We start from the raw sequence: 12,866 nt of genomic DNA, 5'->3' as shown, positions 1-12,866 counted from the left end.
GTTTAGAACCTTTTGAAAACAGCAACTCTATTGAATCTAAGATACATAATACAGCAGATGGTAAACTCCAACAAAAGATTCAATTAGACAGCTTTTGTAACTGGGATGGGGGGGGGGGAGGCGCCATCTTGCTCTTTACCTCAGGCAGCAAAATATCTTGGGCTAGTTTCTCCTTCCATCTCTCCACATGTGTGTTAATTAGCTGGCCAATGCCAAGGTAATGTCTTAAAGACTTGATGGTGCCACAAAACTCTTTTGTTGTGTTTGCTGCGAGAGACTTGTCACATGGCTACCCCTCTTTTCTTTTTCTTTTTTTAAATAATATTTATTAAGGGTTTTATAGTTACAGAAGAAAAAAAAGGAAAAAGACAATAAGAAGAAAATTAAGAAACAATACATCAAAAAAAGAAAAAAACACAATACATCAACACAACAGTAAAAAGCAAAAACATTAAAAACACACCCATTTTCCATATCTTTATCTTTCAATGACTTATTTCCTCGACCTCCTAGCACCTCCCATTTTTGTATTCCAGTTAATAATTAAATCAGCAAATCCTTTCCATCTTCCACTGCTTTCTATCATTTAGTTGTCTTAATTTATTTTAACCTTATTTTACCAGGCTACCCCTCTTTTCATTGCTACAAAGCCAGGGAACTTTGTGTTACCACCTGCCCTGCTTTGTGAAGGGTGCCGGTTAAGAAGGGTCACTGTCAGTGTTCGTCATTTCTGCATTTCTTTTCCGCAGACCTTGTAGGATTTCTGTTTATCATCTCCACCCCTGCAGGGCCCATCATATGCATGTAGAGAGAATAACTGGGTGCACTCTTCCCACCTTAGATCAAATCTATGCTGCCAGGTGCCATAAGAAAGCGGCAGAGATAGCGCAGGATAGTACGCACCCCGGAAATGATCTCTTTCAGCTTCTGCCTTCTGGAAGAAGGTATAGGGTTATAAAGGCCAGGACCAGCCGCCTGAGAAACAGTTTCTGCGCAAATGCAATTCTGGTTCTAAACGCAGCTTAAGGGGTCTCTATAGTATAGTGTATTTTATAGTATAGTATAGTATAGTATAGTATAGTATAGTATAGTATAGTGTATTTTAAAATGGGGTTTCAGAGTTTTTAGGGGTTTTTGAATGTTTTATGTAGTTTTTCAATTTCACTGTTCTGTATGGGACAATGACAATAAAGATATCGTATATCGTATACCAGCAGCTCTGCCAACGTTGTGCATCTGATGGACACCAGTTTAACAAAGCTCATGCTGCCATCAATTTGTTAGCTTTCTAGGTGTCACAAGACCCTGGCAAGGCCCAGACACACACCATGGCTGTGTACACACTCTGCACCCAACACAATCCCACTTAGGGATGGCAGTACACTTCTCTCTGTTTCTCATTTTGCAAGCAATTCCCCACATATATTGTACTTCTATACGTTACCTTCACTGATATATGAATTGGAGATTACATTTCCCCTGTAATATATGCATTTGTGTAAACATTGCATGTTTACACAAAACTGGTGACATAGTTTGGATGAATGTGAATTTAAAAGTACGGATATGTTTTGGTTCTCATATTGTTTCAGAAATTTCATAGATTTGACCTTAGGTGGCTCAATGAGGATGTGATACTGCATCAGTGAGGGGCACAGCTCACAGTATCTCCCATTTTTACACTCTTGCACTTCTTTCAGACACTTTTATTCACCTCAGCCTGTCCCCTCACGCCATTTCCCCTCAGCTGCAGCCTCCCTTGTTTTTAGCCCATTCCTCCCCTTGGCTTTTTACCTCAGCATTTCCCGCTTCACTTGTTTTTGCCTCCACATCTCTTGGGCCACTCATTCCTTTTTTCTCTCTAACTGCAGCCTTCGCCCCTATTTATACACAGTTATATTTGTTAAGTTGTGGGTGAACATATCAGACGTCACAGCGATTCTTCAAACAGCTCTTGTTTATTCACAGGCCAGAAAAAGAACTGAACTGAAGGGTTCAGCCAGCCTGCTTATATAGAGCTCCAGTACAACGCAACTGTAACAACCTACTGTAACTATCCAATCACTGAACGTCACTTTCAATCCTTATTTGCATATGTGGACCTGAGTGAAAACTATCTACAGTATCCCCCTGCTGGCCCAGGGTGAGAACTTCAGTACATAACAATATTTATAGGTCATGCTCTCTTTCCCCTTCGCTTTTTACCTCAGCCTCTCCCCCAAGCCCAGTCACCCCTTACCCTGTCAATCTCTCTTCTCTTGCACAGCAGTCTGTGCTGATGACATATGGCGGCTCTGCCTATGGGGGCCCTGTGTACTGCCATGTGGCCCTGAAGCCCCTGATTGCTGCCTGCTGCAGAGCTTTCAAAATCCAGACCTAGCTGGGACGGGATTGTGGGGCTGCTGTGTGGAGGTGGGTGTTGTAAACAAAAATCTGCCCTTTTCCCTTATGGGGTATCCAAGAGCCCATATAGAGTCCTTACGTAGGCTCCCTATTGGTAGGAGAAAATAACAGAGGCCAACCAGAGAACATTGAGAGTCAAAGCAGCTAGTAAGCCTGATCTTTATCGATCTGTTGCAACAGGGTCCTCACTCACCACAGGAGGGAGGAGGAACCAGGAACAAAAGTGTGCCTGCCCTTATACTGTATAGACATTTTAAATTCCATCCCTGGAGTCCAAGACCACCCCCAGAAACATCATACATACATCACAGAAGGGGTGTAGCTCAAGACCCACCCCCCAGATACATCATACCTACATCACAGAAAGGGTGGTCTACAGCAGAAATCTGAGTGCTTTGTTTACCTCCTGTCTGCCAGGTTACCTGTTTAATGGTCACTTGATTGGACTGCCTGGGGAGCCTGGCCAGTCTTTTGTAATGATAAATACTTAGTTCCTGAGCCAGGTCACAGGCTCACACCCTATTCATATCTTAAATGTGCCCTTAAGACAGGATTTGTGAAGGAAAAGACTATGGGGAGTCTTTCCCATTTTTCTTTGACCTTGCAGAGAAAACATTTGGTCAGTTTGGGATCAAAAATGGTTTCAGGTCTGTCTTCCTGTGCTGATCTATGTACGTGCTTGGTTGGTACACTTATGAACATTTAACATATATCTAAGGCCTCAAAATTCCTATCACAGTAGGTATGGACATCGTCACTGAGGGCCGCCAAATAAGGCTTTGAGGGCCACTTGCAGCCTACGGGCTGCATGTTGGACCACCCTGAACTAGCAGTAGCTGATTCACTCAGGGGTGGTGCGCCCTGCTGCAGAAACATGCCTCCTCCTCATTGCCATCCCACAGCTGGTGCCTGCATTGCACAGCAGCACCCACAAAGTGCTGGCAGCAGCTTCCGGAGAATTCTCGCCCGAAGTGAGGTGGGTGCCTCACCCTGCCACATGAGGAGGCCCGGGCCTGGATTAACTACTATGGAGAACATTTGTTCTGGAGGATGCTGAAATTCCTAAAAGATCAACTCAAGCAGGTCCTTCTCTCTGTGTGCAAAACTGGGAATACTACAAAACATATATTTAATATGTGCAGCAATTCATTACTTATTTTCCTCTCAAGTGACACTGCGCATTAATAAAAAGCAGCTCTTTTTTTGCTTTTTTTTACAATGTGGTGGAACTAGCAAAAGATGGACAACATTATGACTTAGCTCAAGGGTCACCAGTCGGTCATCTGTCCTCTAGATCAGGGATGGAGAGCATGTGGAGGGCCATAGACCCACTATATGGCATCTCCAAGTGCACCTGTTCATTTCTTTTCATATACAGTGGTACCTCGGGTTACATATGCTTCATGTTACATACGCTTCAGGTTACAGACTCCGCTAATAGTGCTTCGGTTTAAGAAACTTTGCTTCAGGAAATAGTGCTTCGGTTTAAGAACTTTGCTTCAGGATGAGAACAGAAATCGTGCTCCGGCAGCGCGGCGGCAGCAGGAGGCCCCATTAGCTAAAGTGGTGCTTCAGGTTAAGAACAGTTCCAGGTTAAGAACGGACCTCCAGAACGAATTAAGTACTTAACCCGAGGAACCACTGTAAATGAGTGACTGCCATTCTCCACTGCGGGGAGAAGTAAAGCACTCAGAACCGTGTTAAGGCCCAAACCTGCTCTCAGTCACTCACACTAGGTAGTGTGACAGAGGCCTTGGTGGGATGAGTGTCCACTGTGTCTCTATAGAAGTGTTTCCCAAACTTGGGTCTCCAGCTGTTTTTGGACTACAACTCCCATCATCCCAAGCTAGCAGGACCAGTGGTCAGAGATGATGGGAATTGTAGTTCAAAAACAGCTGGAGAACCAAAGTTTGGGAAGCACTGCTCTATAGGCACAGAGTGCACAGGCTTTTGAAATATGCAGGAGTTCTTTGCAAATCTCTCTTTACACACACACACGCACGCACGCACGCACACTCCTCCTTACACACACACACACACACACACACACACACACTCCTTCCATCCATCAAATTGATGGGCACTTTGCTAGCAACCTAATGATTAACCCTGTTGACTTTGCAGCCCTGTGATCTGAGAAGAGGAGGAGGAGATCCTTTGGTGGCAGGCAGTGCGGGGAGGAAGTAGGTGTGGCAGTCAGAAACTGCTGAGCGGCAAGCAGGACGGTGCAGAAGAGACAAACCATGGACAGCTCCTGCTGAGCTGGATCAACCTCCTTGCTCCTTTTGTTCTAACCCTGGGCTACGTTGGAGAAAAGGCTTGGGTGTGCGACTGCAGAGCTGTGGGACGTCTCCCTGTTCAGGGGGTGAGTAGGAACCTGCCTTGGCATTCTCTTCACAGTGCATGGCTCCCTCCCGGCCAACTTCATTCTTGCTTACAAAGTAGGAGACTCTGCGGCTTTCTCAGGGCTTTGCGCACCAGGGCCTGATACCTCTCCCCCCCCCCCACCCCGCTGGCTAGTTAAATAGGAAATCTACATCCTTGAAACATTGTTTGTTTTCTGGGCAGGCATCCTCTCTGTGTTATTACAAAAAGCAGCCCTCTCCCCTTCAGGGAGACAGCTTCTGTCTGTAGGAAATCCCCCTGTAAAGTCTGCCTTGTTCCTGACTTGGAGAGGAAATGTGCCGAAAAACTTATTCTAATCCCCACCCTTTACCCAATCTCCAATGCTTCTTGGGAGGCAATGCCAAGACAAAGACATTTTCTTCTTTGTTTGCGGACACGGAAGTTTCAAAGAAAAAACAAAACAAGAGTTGGCAGAGAGAGAAAGGAGGTGGAGAAAGCGGAAAGGTATATGTTGGGGGTGGGGACACACAGGGCAGCTCTTAGAAATGGACTGTGTTTCATTTACCCCAAAGAGGGGGTTTGAGGTTCAAGCTTGCCTGAAACTCTGCTCTTTAATCTTTATTGCATAGGTACAGGCCGCAGTTGCATGGGGGGGGGGCATGGTAAAAGCACTCTGCATGTTCCCAGAGACACATTTTATGTGGGACGCGGGTGGCGCTGTGGGTTAAACCACAGAGCCTAGGACTTGCTGATCAGAAGCTTGGCGGTTCAAATCCCCGCAATGGGGTGAGCTCCCATGGCTCGGTCCCTGCTCCTACCAACCTAGCAGTTTGAAAGCACGTCAAAGTGCAAGTAGATAAATAGGTACCGCTCTGGCGGAAAGGGAAACGGCGTTTCTGTGCGCTGCTCTGGTTTGCCGGAAGTGGCTTAGTCATGCCGGCCACATGACCCGGAAGCTGTATGCCAGCTCCCTCGGCCAATAAAGCGAGATGAGCGCCGCAACCCCAGAGTCGGTTACGACTGGACCTAACGGTCAGGGGTCCCTTTACCTTTACTTTTACAGGGTTGCAGTTGCATGGGGGGCATGGTAAAAGCACTCTGCATGTTCCCAGAGACACATTTTTATTTTTATGGCTACTGGATGAAGATTAATTTCTTAGGCAGATGACTAAGAGTCCAGGATGTTCAGGGAACTCCCCTGGCAGCTGGAGACCTCTTGGAGAAGGTGATACCCGTGAACCTGAGGGGAGGGGGCAAATATGCATGTGTTGCAGATTGCAGATTAGAAAGAGAGAGAACAAGAGAGAGCATACTGTGATTTGGCTGAAGGCATGTTGAGTTGCAGAGTCTCTCTCTTGGAATCCGATGTGGGTAGTGGATCTTCTGCCTTCAAGACATACCTACTCATAATGTTTGTCTCCACATGTGTTCTGCTTGTATACTTGTACATGAGGCAAATATTACAAAAATGCCAGAAATCTCTAGCGCTCTCTCATAACATCCTCCCCCAACCTTAAACTGAAGCAGCAATATCCCTGGAACTTTGCCTATTGGAGAATGTGCAAGACTTATTCACATACTCCTGGAATCAGCTTTGGCACTGAAAAGGGATTCTGGGGCTGAGTGCTGGCAAACCTTATACTCCAGCACTAGATACTGCCAGCTGAACACAGAAAGTAGTGCTTTCCCACCTCTACTGTTGGAAGAAGGTGTGACCCAGTGAAGGGAGGGAAGAAATCTGAATTGTTTTTTTAGGAGCCCTTTGCACTGGACTCAGGATGTTTCCAGACCCTTGATTTGGGTGAGATTCAGTCATAAACCAGCAAAATCAGGTTGTACAATTAAAGCTAATTTGGAGCTCTTGTGCAACAAACCCGTTGCCCAAGAAGGTTGGGCTTTTTGCAATAAGGAAAGTGACAGTAAAATGCATAGAAAAACATTGTTTGACACAATGCTGCCTAACCTCCCTGCAAACAGATCAGAATAAATGCTCAGTAAATAGCCAAGGTCCTCTAATCTCCCTGTAAACAAATCAGGATGAATGCTCAATAAACAGGTTGTCTGGAAGCTAACTCAGTTACAGGGGGGAGATTTTTGCAAGTAACTAATTTGCCTCCTCACACAAGCTTAAAAAGGTAAAGCAAAGCATTCTACAAATTAGGGGCCCAATAACAGCAATACTATCTCCAATTTGTAGGAATGGGCGAAGATGTCAAACCCAGTTTTTCTCGATTTCTCACTTTTCCAATCTTAGGTTCCTTTCTCCACATTTCCACATCAGTTTGAATTCTTTCTAAAGTCCTTATGAAAATTCACCAGCATTTTAGAGTGAGTTTCTCCAAGTGTGATTTTTTTTAATGCAACTTTGCACAATATACACATTTTTGCAAAACCTTCCCCCCAATGTAATTCATTGTTGTATGTTCCTTTCTCTAATATATGCACAGTTTACCCTGGTGTGTGCATTTCTTGGCTGGAGAACTAGGCTGCAAAATTTGGAGAAGTGCAAATTTTGAAGTGTGGCTGTGTTTGAGTTCACATATTGCTTCAGTAAATGCAAATTAGGTAGGTTCACCTATAGATGCAAACTCAATTAAATTTCTTTCCCCATCCCTGCCAATTTGGCACAGTGGTGATGCTGTATTTGTGAACAGAAACAATCACAGGGGAAAGGTGATATAACCACCCGGAGGCAAATGACTTGTTAAAATAATACCAGGGGTAAATTCGCCCACCAATGAACGAACGTTTATCTTCGTTGACTTCCCATAAGTCACTCCATTTCTTTGAGCAGGAAATCCTTCTCCCCGCCCCCATCCCAGTCCCTTGTCAAATATTTAGATGCCCCTGGCACCCATTGTCTGCAACCTGCTAAACATGCCATTGGCTTCTGTGACTCTTGGAGATCACTGTGACTGTGGGTTGCTAAGTGTGTGAGCACCCTGGCCTGGCAGAGATTGTCAGTGCCCCTTCATGGGATCCAACTCCCATCATTCCTGCCCATGCTGGCTAGGGGTTGACAGGAGATGAAGTCTAGCAATACAGTGGTACCTCAGGTTAAGTACTTAATTCGTTCTGGAGCTCCACACTTAACCTGAAACTGTTCTTAACCTGAAGCACCACTTTAGCTAATGGGGCCTCCTGCTGCCGCCACCGCGCCGCTGGAGCACGATTTCTGTTCTCATCCTGAAGCAAAGTTCTTAACCTGAAGCACTATTTCTGGGTTAGCGGAGTCTGTAACCTGAAGCGTATGTAACCTGAAGCGTATGTAAGCTGAGGTACCACTGTATCTGGTTCTCCATCCTTGCTCTAGCTGCCTAAACAAAACCCACACCTTTCCCTTGGCTCTGACCTAACCTGGGGCTAGACGAAAGGCTTTTGCCACCTCCCCATTCCAGACCACTCTAAATCTCACCCTTGAAGACAGGAAAATGAGCAGAGGAGGAAGAGCTGAGGGGCGCCACCGCCTCCCAGAATATGCCATCCGTGGCACTCTCGTCATTCTGCCTAATGGTAGGATTGGCCCTGGGCCCAGGCAGTAGACATTTGACACAAACTTGGCTAGGAGCTGAAGAGATCATAGGTCAGTGGTACAGCATGTGCTGTGCATGCACGAGGTCCTCACGACATCTCCCATTAAGGGATCTCATATGGTAGGACTGGGAAAAGTGTGGGAGGCACCATAGCACACGGTCCGAAGTACAAGGGGTGGGGAAAGGTTACCACCTGGAAAACCTAGAGTACAGTCATGAGTCAGAGTAAACCAGGGATGGGGAACCTGTGGTCTTCCAGCTGTTGTTGGACTCCAGGTCCCATCAGCCCTCAGCCAGAGTGGCTAAAGGTCAGGGATGGTGGGAGTTGGGAGTCCAGCAACATCTGGAGGGCTGCAAGTCTTCCACCTCTTAAGTAGACCCCACTGAACTAGACGGAGGCAACAATCTGACTTGATATAATGCAGGGACGTCCAACTCCCAATAGACTGTGATCTACTCACAGTAGAAGAAAGCTGGCAGTGATCTGTTGAGCCTTTTTTAAGAAGCTAAACTTGTTGAGCTTTTTTGAGGAAGCCAGGGTGCTTTTTATTTTATTTTATAAAGGCTATAAGCCACAGTTGTTTGGAAGGAGATCACTGCTGAGGGGCCAGAGATCTACTAGGATCTACCAGGAACACCCCCGTGATCTACCTGTTGGACATGCCTGGTATAATGCAACTTCATATGTAATCCTGCCTGATTCAGCCCGCTTCCTGGGTTTCATGGAGGAAGGTGAGGGTTCTGCATGTGTTCCGTTGCTCTGTCCCAGCTTCTGCCAACCTAGCAGTTCGAAAGCACACCAGTGCAAGTAGATAAATAGGTTGCAGGAAGGAAAATGGCGTTTCCATGCGCTCTGACTTCCGTCAGGGTGTCCCGTTGCCCCATTGCGCCATGCTGGTTTAGTCATGCTGGCCACATGACCCGGAACGCTGTCTGTGGACGAATGTCGGCTCCCTTGGCCTGAAGCGAGATGAGTGCCACACCTCATAGTCGTCTTTGACTGGACTTAATGGTTCAGGGGTCATTTACCTTTTTTACCTTTACCTCTGCATGTGTACTGTGGCGTGCCTGTAAAGTTGCACCAGCTAATGCCTTGTATTATTATTATTAATAATAATAATAATAATTACTACTATTACTACTATTATTTTAATTTGTATACCACCCTTCATCTGAAGATCACAGGGTGACTCACAACATACAAACACAAAATGAAACCACAAAATACATAATAGAACAAAAACAAAACAAAACAATAACTTCCCCTCCCACAGACACATTTAAAAGCCAATAGGATGTTAAACAGTCAAATGCCTGGTTGAAGAGAACTGTTTTCGCCTGGCACCTAAAGATATGTGATGAAGGTGCCAAGCAAACCTACCTGGGGCGAGTGCATTCCGCAAATGAGGAGCCACCACAGAAAAGGCCCGTACCCATGTTGCCATCCTCTGGACCTCTTGTCGGGGAGGCACCCAAAGAAGGGCCTCAGGTTGTGGTCACAGGGTCTGGGTTGGTACATAAGTATCTTCAACTTTTAAAGGTTTGGTGCAGTTCAGCTGTGAGAGGAGGCAGATAGCAGTAGCATGGCTATTTCTTGCTGCATCTGGAGAACAGCAGCCAGTGAGAGCAGGAAAGAGTGTGAAGAGGAAAGAATGTTTCCACAGCTGTAGCTGGTTTCCAAGGAGAAAAGCCTATTTATTTGGGTGCCGCCATTGGTGGTTGGTTGCTGCTGGCAGGCCAGCCTTAGTGGGGCAACCCCACAGGAGTGACCGAGGGTGTGACAAAGGCAAGGGGTATCCTCTAGGGGCTATTGGCTGCTGATGGGCTTGCTCCTAGGTGAGAGATTGGTGGGGATGAAGTTAACCTGCCTTGCAAGTGCAATGCTGGGGAGCTCTGTCTGTGATGGTGATGAGAGCATAGAAGCAGCTCATCAAGGCAAAAACAGTGTATTTTGTGATTTGCCGATCAGAAGGTTGGTGGTTTGAATCTCCACGACGGGGTGAGCTCCCGTCGCTTGGTCCCAGCACCTGCCAACCTAGCAGTTCTAAAGCACGTCAAAGTGCAAGTAGATAAATAGGTACCGCTCTGGCGGGAAGGTATATGGTGTTTCCGTGCGCTGCTCTGGTTCGCCAGAAGCGGCTTAGTCATGCTGGCCACATGGCCCGGAAGCTGTACAGCGGCTCCCTCGGCCAGTAAAGCAAGATGAGCGCCGCAACCCCAGAGTTGGCCACAACTGGACCTAATGGTCAGGGGTCCCTTTACCTTTATTGTTTAACTTCCCATTTATTTATTGCATTTTTATTGTGTCTTTCTGTTGTGTTCGTGTTTCCTGCTTTGGGGGTCCTTTGAGCCAGATAAACTGTAGCATAACATAACTTGCAAAAGGTGCAAGCGTTTCGGTTGCAAATTGGGTACAGGTGGCTATCTTATCACCCAAGTCGTCATTCGTATCCTCTTTTGAACCAACCTTAATACAGTATACCAAGAGAGTGAACATAAAACTACTCGCTTCAGATATGAACTTTATTCAAGCAGGACTGATAAGGATATTGAGATTTTATGGTGGTGGTGCAGAGTCCATGGGCAGCCTTATAAATCAAAGGTGAAGGTTGGGTGTTTTATGAAGTGCAATAAATGTTGGTGGTGTTTAATTTTATTTTTTAAAAAGAAGCTGATGTTCTACTGATCTCCTGATCTTAATGACGGGGGGGGGGGGGGGGGGCTTTAACAAGAGGGAACTATTGTATTCAGATGCAAGATTTGGTGAAAATCCAAATATAGTTAGTGTAACCAAGATAATGGTGCTTCAGAGCAATTACTAATTTATTAGGCACATTTAAATACTATGCCCCATTCTCAGAGGGAAAGCACTGTAGTGTAGAAGTTACTAGAGTAGAGGTTCATGGATCGTGCATGGGCAAAGTTTGCTGCCCTTATTGCCTGTGGCTTCACACTGAATGTACATAACACGAACACACCTGTGCAGTTTTCATGTGTGATGATCAGCAGGTGGGTTGCATGCTACATCTTGCACAGAGCTGCTTTCCACTTAGGGGTTTTGTGAAGTGGTACCCTGTGTCATTTACACACAGTTTGTCTCTCAGTGCCCTTGTGCTGTTCTTGACTCATGCGTTTTCCATTATGCACATGCTTCCTTCTGCTGAGGTTGATGGAAGGGGGCAGAGATCAGCAGCTGAGCACGGGCTTTTCATGCTGAAAGTCCCTGAAATCTCCAGCTAAATGGATCTCAGGCTGGGAAAGATCCCTGCTTGAGCTACTCCAGAGCACTTTTTAGTTGTAAACTGGGCTTCATGGGAGATCAATGGTCTGATTCAGGGCTTGTCCACACTTGCACTTGTCTCATGCTTAGAAAGCATGGGTCCAAGCGGTTTTCTGCTTGACCCGCACTTTCTAGGCACAGGTTCGAGCCATTTCCCCCTTGGCCCACTCTTTCCCCAGGGAAAACAAGTTCTTTAGGTCAGAACAAACATACATACCGTATTTTTTCGCGTATAAGACTAGGGTTGTTTTTTTTACCAAAAAATTAAGTTTAAAATTGGGACTCTTCTTATACACAGGTCGTGCTGAGGGGCGTTTTCTTAATTTGGAGTCCCCCAGAATAGGGGGCATCTTATACATGGGGGCGTCTTATACACCGAAAAATATGGTGTGTGTGTGTGTATACACACACATACCCACTGTACTTTGTACAGCTAAATCAATTAATAAACCACTCCTTCTCAATAGGCGTTCTTCTTCTCCCATGCCACCTCTCATATCACGAATTAAGCTCTTCGAGTAAAAAAAGAAAAGAAAAACAGAGTAATACCGCATGCACTTTTTGATACTAACATTCAAAATATGTCAGATGGGTTCAGAGGAGGACAACCAAGCGCAGTAATTGTTTGGAATGCAAAAGCCGCTGGAAAATTCAGAAGGGACAGATAGTGTTCCACCATCTGGGAAAGGAGTTAACTTTTCCAATAGTGTAGGCTGCTGCAGTCTGAAGCACAACCACTAATTGTTTTCTGTCAACACTGAGGGCAAAGCAAAGATGGGCTTAAATTAAAGGAAGACAAGATTTCCTACCCATAAGAATACCTGGGAATTGGGACAAGTGGCCGGAGGAAGTTCTGGTTTTCACCCTTAGATGATATGTTATAAATAGGCTGAATGATACAGCTGACAGGAATACCTGGGGGAAAACAACATGAGCAGCACACACTGACACAAGCAACCCGTACTCCTCCACCATTGCTCAGAAGTGTGTCCTCCTGAAGCTGTTTTTCATTTAAATGCAACCATTTGTGAGGAAAGTAATTCTCTTCTTTGTGAAGTGGAAATAAAAATATCAGTATAGATTTTTGTGGAACTTCCTACAAATGCGACATTGTTTCAGTGTATTTGAGTCCCTCATTATCAAAAGAATAGTTTAAAAATTAATACAGTGGTACCTCGGGTTACAGACGCTTCAGGTTACAGACTCTGCTAACCCAGAAATAGTACCTCAGGTTAAGAACTTTGCTTCAGGATGAGAACAGAAATCGCACGGTGGCAGCATGGCGGCAGCGGGAGGCCCCATTA

General features: G+C 45.7%; 1 protein-coding gene across 3 annotated transcripts in view; it reads left to right on the top strand.

Moving 5' to 3' along the window:
- Positions 1 to 2,020: 2,020 nt before the first annotated feature.
- Positions 2,021 to 12,866, top strand: part of LOC310671399 (unconventional myosin-Ia-like) — a 57,098-nt gene continuing 46,252 nt past the window's right edge. The window contains exons 1-2 of one of the 3 annotated variants that reach the window (XM_083427360.1): positions 2,021 to 2,143; positions 4,528 to 4,768. The gene's annotated coding sequence lies outside the window, so the exon portion shown is untranslated. Of the gene's footprint in view, positions 2,144 to 4,527; positions 4,773 to 7,067; positions 7,082 to 12,866 lie in introns of those variants that run through there. The other 2 variants (XM_083427361.1, XM_083427362.1) reach the window with 2 other exon arrangements.

This window comes from Podarcis tiliguerta (assembly GCF_965153285.1).
Source record: "Podarcis tiliguerta genome assembly, chromosome: 2".
Lineage (NCBI taxonomy): Eukaryota > Metazoa > Chordata > Lepidosauria > Squamata > Lacertidae > Podarcis > Podarcis tiliguerta.
This window is presented reverse-complemented; position numbering and strand designations above follow the sequence as displayed.